The sequence below is a fragment of the Amphibalanus amphitrite genome, unplaced genomic scaffold, assembly GCF_019059575.1.
Source record: "Amphibalanus amphitrite isolate SeventyFive unplaced genomic scaffold, NRLGWU_Aamphi_draft 000598F_arrow, whole genome shotgun sequence".
Lineage (NCBI taxonomy): Eukaryota > Metazoa > Arthropoda > Thecostraca > Balanomorpha > Balanidae > Amphibalanus > Amphibalanus amphitrite.
The window spans coordinates 243,110-256,436 of NW_024882092.1; the positions used below are offsets into that span (position 1 = coordinate 243,110).

The following is a 13,327-nucleotide window of genomic DNA, read 5'->3' on the forward strand; positions in this document are numbered from 1 at the left end:
TTCATTTTATAGCGATTTTAAATACTGTCTCAAATAGCCCCACTGTCTCAAATAGCCCCACTTTACGGTACCGCAAAAAAATGCATGGTGGTGGCATCCACCCCTTCTTCTCGGCCGGCGAGGGTTAAACCTCGCTTCGAATTATTGCAGATAATGATGTGACCGAAAACAAAGCATTATTCTGTGTCTAGAACGGCCGCTGACTTGTTGGACAGGATCCCAATCTTAATCCGCTAGATCGAGCGAATCACATACCGAGTATTTTATTCCCATCTATGGGAATAAAATACTCGGTATGTGATACATATAGTTATACCCCTCGATTTGCCCTCGCGCTAAGTCTATTCTAATCATCAGTGTCGCTTTTTTATCCGAGATGATGTCGCCGCTAAACGGGTTGTTTTGTTTGCTTGCTTGCGCTGAATGGCCATTACAGATTATTGAAGGATTATGATAAAATAGGGATGGGGCAAGGGAGGATATGCACTGCAGGTGTTTAATTAAGATCACAAAGGCATCATTTCCGGCATCGTGCAGAGTCATTATCTTCCCCTCCTCTGCACTGCGGCATCTCTGCGCCCCACACACGGCGTCCTCACTCCACGGCCGGCCGGCGCCAACTGACTCACTCGCCGGGCGCCGCGACCTGACCCGTGTCGCTGCCGCGGCCTGCGCAATAGAGTCGGGGCTGGAATCCGGGGGTTCGGCCGGCCGGCCGCCTCTGGAGCGGGGGACTTTTTTAGTAGACCTACTGTACTCTTCTGCTCCAAATAAACGGCGAAGAGAGGGAAAGACCAGCGCCGCGAGACCACTCCAGTTCTCACCGCACGGTACTGGATTGGAACAATTCCGACAGGAATCAAAGGTACTGTGAACTGCTCTCCACGCAGCTGGAGACAGTAGTCCAGCCAAACCTCAGCGCCGATCAGATAGACTGCCTCCTGACGTCAGCCATCCATCAAGCTGCAGCTGAGGCCGGCTGCTCCCGGCCCCGAAGACCGCCAAAGTCCTGGTGGAGCCCTTCAGTGTCGGCAGCACGGGACCGGGCGCGCCTGTGGCATCGCATTTGGACTCACGCCGGTCGACCACGGAATACGGTCCTGCACAACTGCTTCAAAGTTGCGCGTCGTTCATACAGGCAAGCCCGGGTCGATGCAGCACGTGCCCAGGTTGATAACAGCGCAAATCTCCTGTCATCGCTGCGTCAGAAGAAGGACATCAATTCGTTCTGGCGCCGTGTAGAGCAGGCTCGACGTGGCTCGGGCGGCTTGCGCTCCTCGCTCACGGCGGACAGCCTCGAGGCCCACTTCCGCCCCATTCATACGGACGAGGACACCCTCTCTGCAGCCCAAGATGATGTGCGCACCCGAGTAGAAGCCCTGCTGTCCCAGGCGAAAGAAGATCCTGGCCCCGCTAAGCGCGTCACTGCAGGAGATGTAGCTCGCTTGATCCCGCAAATCAACCGCAACGCATCACCAGGACCGGACGGCGTCACCGCTGAGCATCTTGTCTACGGCTCTTCAGGACCACTGCACGAGGCTATCGCCTCTCTACTCTCTGCCTGCCTCGCTGAAATGCGTGTCCCTGTCAGTTTCACATGCAGCACAGTGGTGCCTATCATGAAGAAGACCGGACTGGACCCCGACTCTGCCGATAGCTACCGCCCCATCTCTCTCGTGTCGACTATCTCCAAACTTCTGGAACTGATCCTTCAGGAAGAGATCGACACGTCATTTGAGGCCTCTGAACTTCAGTTTGGGTTCTTAGGGCATAGGGGCACCAGCGAAGCGTCTATGCTTGTACACGAGACCGCGCAACATTACCTATGCTATAAACTCCCGCTGTTTGCAGCTAACCTCGATGCTAGGAAATGTTTTGATCGTTTGTGGCATGATGGCGTCCTCTTCCGAGCGAATGAGCACCTCCCACGCCGGAGCTGGGCGCTTCTGGCCTATTGGTACTCTCACCTGTCAGCCCGAGTACGTTTTGGTGGGAAGCTGTCAGACGCCTTCTGTGTGCGCCGTGGAGTGAGACAGGGTGCGCTTTTATCGCCGTGCCTCACCAATATGTTTTTATACCCGCTCATCCAACAGCTCGATGACTGTCGCTTGGGCGCCACGCTGTATGGCCACCACATCCCAGCAGTTGCATATGCTGATGATATTCTGATTATGTCTAGTAGCGCACGCGATCTTCAATCAATGCTTCATATCATCTCCTCCTTCTCAGTGCTGTGGAGGATAGATTTTGTACATGTGAACCAAAGCTTGACCAAGAGTCACAGCTTTATATTCGGGGCCGAGTTCCTCTCTCGGACGCCTCAGTGGCAGCTATGTGGACAGATCCTGAAGCACCGACAGGAAACCACACACTTGGGTGTTGAGCTGCGCTCCCAGCTACACGGTGCCGATCAGGTGACTGCCCGAATTCAGCGGAGCAGGGGTGCGTTCTTTGGCCTAACGCCGGCCGGCATGTTTAATCAGCACCTCTCCGCTGTTGATAAGGCATTTCTATGGCGGATGATTGTCGCTCCTGTTCTGATTTATGGATGTGAGGTCTGTTTTTTAAGCTCTGGAGATATTGCTCGCCTCGAAGGCTGGCAAGCCTCGGCGGTCAAAAGCGCGCTACGCCTACCGCGCACTGCCCACCATTCCGCACTAATGGCGGCACTTCGCATCCCAAGTGTACAAGCTCTCGTTCGGCGGTCTATTTTTCGCGCTACTCAAAACGCTTTTCGTGGCCAGCACCGCCTCCGTTGTGTGCTGGTGAGTAGCCTGGCCCAGTTGGCGACCAATGCGAGATTCGCGGAAACATCTGCTTCTATTGTGTGCCATCTAATGTCGCTATGTGGGGGAAACTTCATGAGGGTACTGGAGGCTGCCAGCGGTCATATACACGGAGACTGGGTGCACACGCCCAGGCCCGAGTGTGGCCTTGCGGACTCGCTCAGCTGGCTGATGGACAGCAACAGCGCCGAGTCATGGCAGCTAGTAAGGCTGCTTGTAACAATGCATCCAAACTGATTCTCCTAGTCCGCCTGATGTAAAAAGCTGCCCGTGCTTTGCAAACGTGACTTTGTTGTGCCGTGCTGTGTTTGTATCTTCATGTGTCACGGTTATGTTATGAAGATATATTCTCCTTGTTTTGTCCTCAAAGGATGTCAAATAAATATGATGATGATGATGATGATGATGATAAAACCAATTGTTTTTCCACAATAATGTTATAGATTTTGGCCTAAAACTCGCATGGAATCAACCCTCGCCCGTATGGGCGAGGGTTGGTCCATGTGAGAAGGGACCGAACGAACCCCTCTCGCTTTTTCGCAAATTTTTCGCGTAAGAAGCGGCCGATCGCGCGAAACTTTAATACCCTCGGGTTGATTAATATATACAGGGTGTCCCATAAGTTCGTTCTCACCTAAATTTTACGTTTTTAGACTGTCTTGCTTAAAGGCACGCTGAAATTGGTTCGTAACTGAGCTTACGTGGTTGCCATGGCTGGTAGAAATATGCTCCACAGTAGCTAATTTCTGTAGACAAAATAGTTTTTGCTAGAGAGCCCGCTTCCTACAGAGACGGCTAGCGCCGCAACATAGAGGTCTCCGATACGGGTACGTCTCATTATTTAGTCAACACGTGACCATTCGCGACGATTGAGGGTGATTGAGGCCTACTAGTCTGTAGCCAATGCCCATCGCTAACTGGACGCACAGTCAGAAAGTGATGCCGATGATTTGTCGGGAGTCAATCACTGCAAGTTTATCCTCTTTCCAGTCAGCCCTCAGGAGTGAGCCAAGTGGCCAAAACTGTGTGGCGCCAAATTGGCCATCAAAATGGTCAAAGGGTTAGAAAGTTGGTAAGCAGACTTTTCAAGATGGATTACCAGCTGTCTAAGGCTGGGGGGATCCAGAGCGTCGTAAGCCTCGTCGCAGCTGCGACGTGTCGCAAGTTGTGTAGTAAGTCGTTTTTGGAGGGATCAATTGATGAGTAGCGTTACTTAAGAAGTAAAGTCTATCGCAAAGTGCCTGATTTACGACACAACTTACGAATTTGAAATAGCAGTCGTAAGTTGTGTCGCAAGTTGATATGGCCTTGAGGGAGAGGTCACAGGTCACAGGTCATTGGGGTCATGGTCACGAAATTTGCATGGTACGTGGAAAATTGTTGAAACTTGAGATCCTGAAAATTCCGTTGCAATCCGTTGCCGCTAACGCGAGTTATAAAGCAAGAACCAACGGTTCGTCTATGAGGCCTCAATCCGCGCCAGCGAGAGTGTTGAACATGGTGCATAATATGTTATATTAACATTTATTGGGGTATTCATGGATATGAAGTAGCCTAACACCATTCCAGCAACTACTGGCGAATCCAGAAAGGCGGTCTTGGACGTTGCGAGAGGCATCCCCCAAAAGATTCTCCAAATTCTAAAAGCGATGTGTCCCAGATGACCCCCATGACCTCGAATTGATCTCTGTGATGACCCCAAGTTGACCTCTGTGACCTGACGTGTTCCAGATGACCTCCAATTGAGCTTTGTGATGACCCCAAGTTGACCTCTGTAACCTGACGTGTCCCAGATGACCTTCGTGACCTCCAATAGAGCTCTGTGATGACCCCAAGTTGACCTCTGTGACATGACGTGTCCCTTGATGACCCCCATGACCTCTAATAGAGCTCTGTGATGACCCCAAGTTGACCTCTGTTACCTGAAGTGTCCCAGATGACCTCCGTGACCTCCAATTGAGCTCTCTGATGACTCCAAGCTGACCTTTGTGACCTGATGTGTCCCAGATGACCTCCAATTGAGCTCTGTGATGACCCCAAGTTGACCTCTGTAGCCTGACGTGTCACAGATGACCTGCGTGATCTCCAATAGAGCTCTGTGGTGACCCCAAGTTGACCTCTGTGACCTGACGTGTCCCAGATGACCTCCAATTGAGCTCTGTGATGACCCCAAGTTGACCTCTGTAACCTGACGTGTCCCAGATGACCTCCGTGACCTCCAATTGAGCTCTGTGATGAACTCAAGTTGACCTCTGTGACCTGACGTGTCCCAGATGACCTCCGTGACCTCCAATTGAGCTCTGTGATGAACTCAAGTTGACCTCTGTGACCTGACGTGTCCCATATGACCTCTGTAACCTCTAAGTGACCCCTCTGATGACTCCAAGCTGACCTATCTGACCTGATGTGCCCCAGATAACCGCCATGACCTTCAATTGAGCTCTGTGATGACCCCAAGTTGACCTCTGTGACTTGACGTGTCCCAGATGACCTCCGTGACCTCCAATTGAGCTCTTTGATGACCTCAAGCTGACCTCTGTGACCTGGCGTGTCCCAGATGACCCCCAATTGAGCTCTGTGATGACCCCGAGTTGACCTCTGTAACCTGACGTGCCCCCAAGTTGCCTTCTGTGACCTGACGTGTCTCAGATTACTTCTGTGGTCTCCAATTGAGCTCTGTGATGACCCCAAGTTGACCTCCGTGACCTGAAGTGTCCCAGATGACCTCTGTAACTTCCAATTGTGACCTCAATCTCCAACTCTACTAACTCTCTGTGACCTCATACTCTCTTAACTCATTTCTTCTAAAGCATCGCTTCTAGATGCCCTATAGCGCCACAAATCTTCTGTGATCGATCCCAAAATTCATGGCAACTCACGTGAGCGTTAGCAACCACAAGTCACCCAGTTGAGACAAAGCTTCAGAATCAGATAACATGCTTGAACTGGCTGTCTCATAAGCTCGCAAACCAGAAGGACGAATGTTCCTTTATGCTTGATAGAGTTTTCGACCTTACTGACGCTTACTACGGGATCAGCTGATCGTGTAGCCTTTTAAATTCTCGAGTAAAGCGGGTATTTAAACCTTGTCGCAGCTACGTTCTGTCGTATCCTCCGACAAACCCCTCTTTCCTCAACATCCCTCCTTTTTCGCTACGACACAACTTGCGACGGGACATGTGTCGTAACTTGCGACGTGTCGTAGATGGACTTGCGACGCCCTGGATCCCCCCGGCCTAAGAGTGTTCTTTCGGGGTACATAACTCAGTGTCTTAAGCTTTGCTTACCGGAGGGCACAAAACAGTTAAAAACGTCTTAAAATGGCCAAACATGAGTTTCATTATGCCTGAGGCTAAACAAAACTAGATGGCTGATGACATCAACCAGGTCATCTGGACTAACTAGTCCATGTTCGAGATGAAACACCCGTCCAAACCCGAAAACAACTCCATATGGGCGAAAGAGGAGGCCTCCGTTTCGTCCCGTTATGTTCCTATGCAAAAGGCCAGGGTCACTGTGTTGTGGGGTTATAGGCGTTCTGGAGTTGACCAAGTTGCAAGTGGCAACCCAGAAACAGTTTTGGGAAACAGAATGCTTTTCCAAGAACATCTAGGAGGAGTTTCAGCCCTCAAGCTGAACTCGAACCGCGAGTATGAACACATTTATAGAGGAGAAAATGGCATCCGGGAGGTCGTAGGCCCATCTTCAGGCAAGACAGTGCATCAGTGCACAGGTCAAGCAAAGCTTAAAAGCGGTGCAAGGAGACTGTGACAGGCGTTTGTGGCAAGATCACATGCCAGGCACCTCATCGGATCAAAATTTCATGAAAATTTGTTGGTTATGCTGAAATTGAGGCTCGTCGAAGCGTAGCGCTGTTCCAGCCTCGAGGAGCTCACGGCGCATGTCAAGTCAGTCTGGGTTAACTTTAAGCCTGCTATGCATATGCAGCCAAACATGCCGGTTGGCATGCCGCAGCATGTATTCATGTGTTTGCCTATTAAATGAGGAGCACATTGAGGGGTCATAAATATATCAAAACGCAATGTAGGTACTCTGTTTCACATGCAAACATAATGTGAGAACGAACTTATGGGACACCCTGTATTACTGACCGGGCCGACGAAATTATTTGGAAACGAGGTTTGCAAAATTGACGTAGGCCCGAGTGCGAAGCACGAGGGCCGGAGTCAAATTTTGCAAGCCGAGTTTCCAAATAATTTCGTACGGCTGAGGTCAGTAAGATTTTTCCTACATGCCGCATACCTGCTAGGTTAGTTTCGACAGGTTTTGGTGACACTTTTATGCAATTGTTTTGTCCATATTTTCCTAACAGTGATTGCGCTACTGCTGTGGATAAAGCCTTAACCCTCGCCCATGTAGGGGGGGGGGTTGGTGCAACCCCCCCTGAGGTTTTTCGGAAATAGTGCAAAAACGGCGGCGGCGCTGCCGCCGCCAAATTTTGGGTACCTTATGGGGCAAACGTTGCGCATCTTTTGATAAAAAAATTTGACCGGGTCATGTCAGGTCACGGAGTTATGACGTCACAAAGGGAACAGCCTCCGGCCGGATTTTCACAAACTGAGTGCCAACGCCCGAGGTTTCCTGCCGGTGGTACGGACATCGGTTGATGGATCGTGATGAAACTTCCCATGCATGTTGGGGCAAGTATTGGCTATCATATGGTATAAGAAACTTGACCGGGTCAGGTCAGGTCACGGAGCTATGACGTCACAAGAGGAACAGCGTCCGGTACTATTTTTGAAAAGCGCCCGAACCACTATTTTGCTAATTCTTGTCACCTCAATGGGAATATGCAGCAATATTAGCTTCTATAGGGAGCAAATGGACATCCCAAATCCAAAAATACAATCAGATTTCAAAAATTTAAATTTTGATTTTTCGAATTTCTGCCGCCGACTGTGACCTTGCCGACTTCCGGCGCTCCCAACGCGCCATTTTTAGAGCTAGGGAAACGAAATACATACCAAACGATAGAGAATTGATCAAGGAACACGATAGTGCAGGTTTCAAGTCGATATCTCCCACCGTTTTGCCGCAATCGCCGCGGAAAATTTGAAAAAGTCTATATTTCCGAAAATTTGACCTTTGACCGGTCAAAAGTAGGTCAAATGTTGACCTAGGACCAAAAAATATACCACCAATCGCGAGATCTCGGCGAGAGCAATCCGTTGGTCTTTTCCGCTAAGCTCTACGACGCTCCGTTTTCAAACGCCAAGGGGGGGGTCGCACCAACCCCCCCCCCCCTGCATGGGCGAAGGTGGCAGATCGCCGTTTACGGGCGAGGGTTAAAGGAAATTTATAGAAGAAAATGCATCAAAATACCTTACTTCAAAAAGAATCACGTCTGAAAATATCATCTCAGAATGGCACAACAAATGGATATCCAAGAAACATAATACTTGAATGATTTGCCACGACATAAGAACAAGAAGAAGTATAATATTCCTAGTGATTAAACGTGAATTTTCCCAGTGCTCTTGCAAGAATCTTTGCTTTATTTATTTAATCGTACTTTGTTGATATGCCCTATGGCTAAACGTTCGTTAAATACATTATATTTTCCATGTTTAACATGTTTGTTTCGAGGAAAGGACTACAACTGCCAAATAAAAACGCATTAACTCAGGCCCAAGGCATCAGTGGACATATCAAACGAAGATAAGACAACAAGCGATAACGGATTTCGATTAATAGGTGCATATCTTACCATAATTTCGGCTTTGTAACCATTACAAAATATTTCAAAACCCTTGATAAGCAGAGCAGATATTTACCAAAAAATATTAGTTTTCTAAATTTACGCGGCAAATATCATGCAATAATGATGTCAATTATACATTCCCTGTCAATTATACCTCTGGGCTAATGCGATAAACAATAGTTTAGAGGTCATTGCCCTGGGCAGTAAACTCGGGCAGTAAACTTTTGTTTCCTGCCCGGCCTATCAAATAACATGGCATTTTGACACCGATAGTTTCTTGGTCATAGTTTTACTGCCCGGCTCGTGCTGTGCTTAAGACATACCCCGGCATGTAGGAATATTACATTACACCTACCCTAAAAATTGCATGATCCTGACTTGAATAACCTTTGACCTTTGACCTAATTCTATAGACCATATTTGGCCGTAATCGCGATAACAAGTATGTTGGCTCGCATAAGCCGCGCGTTTGCAGTGTTTTTGTGGTTTCAAGCGCTCAGCCATGTGATATGATGCTGGCCCAATGCATTATGGCGGGTTTCAAGGTCACCTGAAGGTCAGGTCATTGGCCGTTGATAACCTCTGTTCCCTTTTTCAAGTTTTAATGCTTTTGGGCTATGATACCCATTCTTTAAATATGACCGAACATTGGAATGAGAGTTCAGTTATTGATACTGGATCGTCTATTTCGCATCATTAAAGGGACACTCCGACCTTAACATTAGTTTTGAGTTGAGATAGCCAAATTGGTGGCCATGACCTGCAAATACCGGTTTGGGCACTCACGACATCGAAAAATGCTTTAATTCGAAGATATGGAATTTCAAACTTGCAGTTTTCGGATTCTAAGGGGCTAATGCATTGGAATGCCCCCTTAGAATTTGTGACGTCAGCGGAGATCTAACGATTTTTAAATCTTAGACTAAAACCATCGTTAACACGTGGTGGTATACGCTGCTTTGCGCGCAACGTCTGCCGCACTTTAAGGCTGCCAAATTATTGCTTCCAAATAAAGTCGCTAGTAACAGGGGAGATCCCAAAAAGTAAACAAAAGTAAAAGCCTAATATCTTGAAAACCAGTGAATATTTTTCGGTGAAATTTGGTAGATATTCGTTTTCGCTGTTTCTGAACCAAGGGACATCACTTTCATGCCAATTCATTAACTTTTTTGAAGGTGGGAGGGTCCCTTTAACCCGCGCCCCGCTGGGGGGGGGGGGTAGAATCTGCCCTCTCCCGTTTTTCGCCAATAACTTCTAAACGCGTTACGCCAGCAACGTCAAGCTTTCAGAACCTTATCATAAATCAAGTTAACGTGTTCCCTGAAAATTTGAGCGAAATTCGTCGTAAAATTTATGAGGCTTTGTGCGTCTTAGGTAGGCCATAAAACTCGGCGGTCCTGGAGTGCTGTGGTAGAATTTTTCGCAGGTAGTCATCCGGTATCTTGTCTTTGAGAGGTTTTTTTCATGAGAGTTTTGGTTTCTTCTTCCAGTTTTATCGTGGGATTTTTCGTTGTGATTTCATAGTTCTGAATGATGTCTTCTGCTTTGGAAATGTATTCTGTTTTATCCATGAGAAAATCATCGATGCGGAAATGTTCATCAAACACATATTTTGCTATTTGAGGTCACTGATACCAGGTCAGGTCACAGAGGTCAGGTCACTGAGGGTCACAATATAAAAATATCATGTGATGCATGTTTCATGGTCCCTTTTATATGCCAAATGCGATGATGTGGGTCAGGCAGCCCTTGGGGTCAGTTGAGATTACATATGTGTTGGTGAAGGTCAGGTCAAGGTCAGGTCAAGGTCAGATCAAATTGGGTCAAATTTCAAAGTTGATATTTTTGCATAAAATGGGTATCGATTCGATGCAGCTCGTCACGGGGAGTGCAATGGTGGTCACTGGTCTTTGCTTTGCGCTACGTGGTCTAGAATGGCTAAAACTTGAGTTCAAAAATTACCCCAACCTCAAGTACTCTTATTGATAATATCTTCACAAATGACTTGTCTAAAATAGTAGTACCAGGGGTAATTGTAACAGACCTTTCAGACCACCTTGTAATCTTTACAACTGCAAATGTTGAAAATAAAATATTAGAAAAGAAGGATAAGGAAAGAACAGTATTTGATTACAATAAAATTGAACACCTGAAGGGCCACCTAATAGAGAGTCTTGATGATCTCACCACTCAAACAGATCCTGAACTGGCCTGCATACAGATTATACAAGCATACAAGGACGGCATTGCTATGTGTTCAAAAACCATAACATGCTCAAGAAAAAATAACTTCATAAAACCATGGATGACCCCAGCTATACTCTGTTCCATCAATCACAAAACAAAATGTTTGTGAACAAACTTAAAAATCCTAATTCATACAATATAGCACAATACAACAAATATCGAAACTGTCTAAATAGGGCAATTACAAACTCAAAGAAGGCCTACTATGAAGCAGAATTTCAAAAAAAAAAACAACAGGAATCCCAAAAAGACATGGGAAACATTAAATGAACTTCTAAAACAAAAAAGTAAATGTGATATTTTGCCAGGTGAAACACTAAACAACACTGAGAATAGCGGTCAAGAAATGATGTCAATGGCTGAAAGTTTCAACAAATTTTTCACAGAAATAGGGGAAAAGTTGAAACAAAATATTCCTTGTAACAACACAAATCCCTTAGAAAATGTTCGAGAGACAGAAGGAGAAATGACTAACTTTTCTAGTGTCACTGATGATAAAGTGGAACAAATAATAAATCAGCTTAAAGATGTTGGTGCTGGAATTGATGGAATCAATTCAAAAATATTGAAACATTCTTACAAACCTATCCTTTCAAAGCTTACTTATTTCTTCAACCTATGCCTCTCAACAGGAACCTTCCCAGATCCCTTAAAAATAGCATCTGTGAAGCCAATATTCAAAAGTGGAGATCATAATAGCTTATCTAACTACAGACCAATAAGCATTTTGCCAATAATTTCAAAAATATTAGAGAAGGTTATCCACTACCAACTGACAGACTTTGCAACAAGCAGACACATTCTCTCAGACAATCAATTTGGATTCAGGAAAAATAACTCTACCTACATGCCAGTCATGCTTATTCAAGACTACATAACTGAAGCACTGGAAACTAATGACATTATAGCAGGTGTCTTTCTTGACCTTTCAAAAGCATTTGACACTGTAGAACACCAAATACTACTAGAAAAGTTAAACAAAATGGGTTTTCGAGGAAATATTCTAAAAACAATCAAATCATACTTAACAAACAGATTTCAAGTGGTACAGATAGAAGGGGTCAAGTCAACTGAACGAGAAATAAAAATAGGAGTGCCGCAGGGGTCAATTCTTGGACCACTCCTCTTCATTCTATACTTAAATGACATTGCAAATCTTCCAATTGAAGGGCAAATTATGTTGTATGCAGATGATACTGCAATATTTTTCAAACATAAAAACAGAGAAACACTTCAAGAAATAACAAATGCAGCCCTGTCAAAAATATCTGAATGGCTAGAAGCAAATTACCTCACAGTGAACCCATCAAAAACATTTCTCCAAGTATATTCAAAACGGAGAACTGCTGAAAAGTTAAACATTTACATTAGAAACACAGCAGTAGTTGAAATGAAAACAGTGAAATACTTAGGAATCCTTATTGACTCTGACCTCAAATTCACATCTCATATCAGTAGCATATGTAAAATTATCAGCAGAAACATTGGAATGATTGCAAGAGCTAGACGCTTTATCCCAAAACAGCAGCTCATTCAATTATATTATTCTTTGATTTTTCCTTATATCAACTACTGCTGTTTCATTTGGGGTTCCAACTATGAAAACCACCTTCAAAGGCTGGTAATTCTGCAAAAAAGGTTCATGAGACTAATTGAAGGTATTTTCCCACCACAAAGTGCTACCCCAATATTTAAAAAATATAGTATTCTTAAAATTAAAGACGTAGCCAAACTTCAAATAATGCTTATCATGCATAAGTACATAATGCAGGAATTACCAGTCTCTGTAAGACGATTACTTCATCTTTCAACTGACCCTATCCATCAAACAAGAAATATCCATCATTTTCAACCTGTTTTTTCAACAAAAAATTACAGGCTCTACTCATTTCCTTGCATCGGACCCAAACTCTAGAATGACTTAATAGCTAAAGATCTTCTATTAGAAGAAGTACCTCAATCAAAAAACACTTTCAAAAAATATGTAAAGAATATCTTACTTAGTGAGTACTAAGCAAAAGTACTTATCAAAAGTTTAAGTGAAGTATTAGCAAAAGTATTAGTTAAGTAATCCTGGGTACTAAGTATCCTCGTAAATATACCTATAAATGAATATGAAAATATGTTAAATCTTACAAGAAGAAAAACAACAAGAACATGATAATAAATAGCAATACATACCTAAATAGCGTAATACACACGCTTACCTAGTACTTTTCATACAAAGTGCTTAGCATCTCGACAAGTGGCCCAATAATAAATGGACATATTGGTGCATTTATTATTGGGCTAGGCTGACAATGATGTGTTGATAATGTAACCTACCTTTGTGATTATCAACACAGGAGATACGTCCCCACTCAAATGGAACGCCGGACTTGAAGGGGTCCATCAGCAACAAGCCCTGCTTAGCTGGTGGGCCCTAGAAAGTCTGGCTGTTGACCTGCGCTCGAATTGACCAGAAATGTTTCCCCACTGGATTGCCATTTGCTGATTTTTCTTCTAGGAGTGAAAGGCTGAATGCACTCTACTAACCAATTATGTATGCATGTATGAATGACTTCTTTCTTAG

The 13,327-nt window shown here is 45.2% G+C and overlaps 1 protein-coding gene across 1 annotated transcript in view; it reads left to right on the plus strand.

Annotated features, from left to right (window-relative positions):
- Positions 1-13,327, plus strand: part of LOC122394555 (transient receptor potential cation channel trpm-like) — a 291,178-nt gene that overhangs the window by 107,003 nt on the left and 170,848 nt on the right. The gene's annotated exons all lie outside the window — the stretch shown is intronic.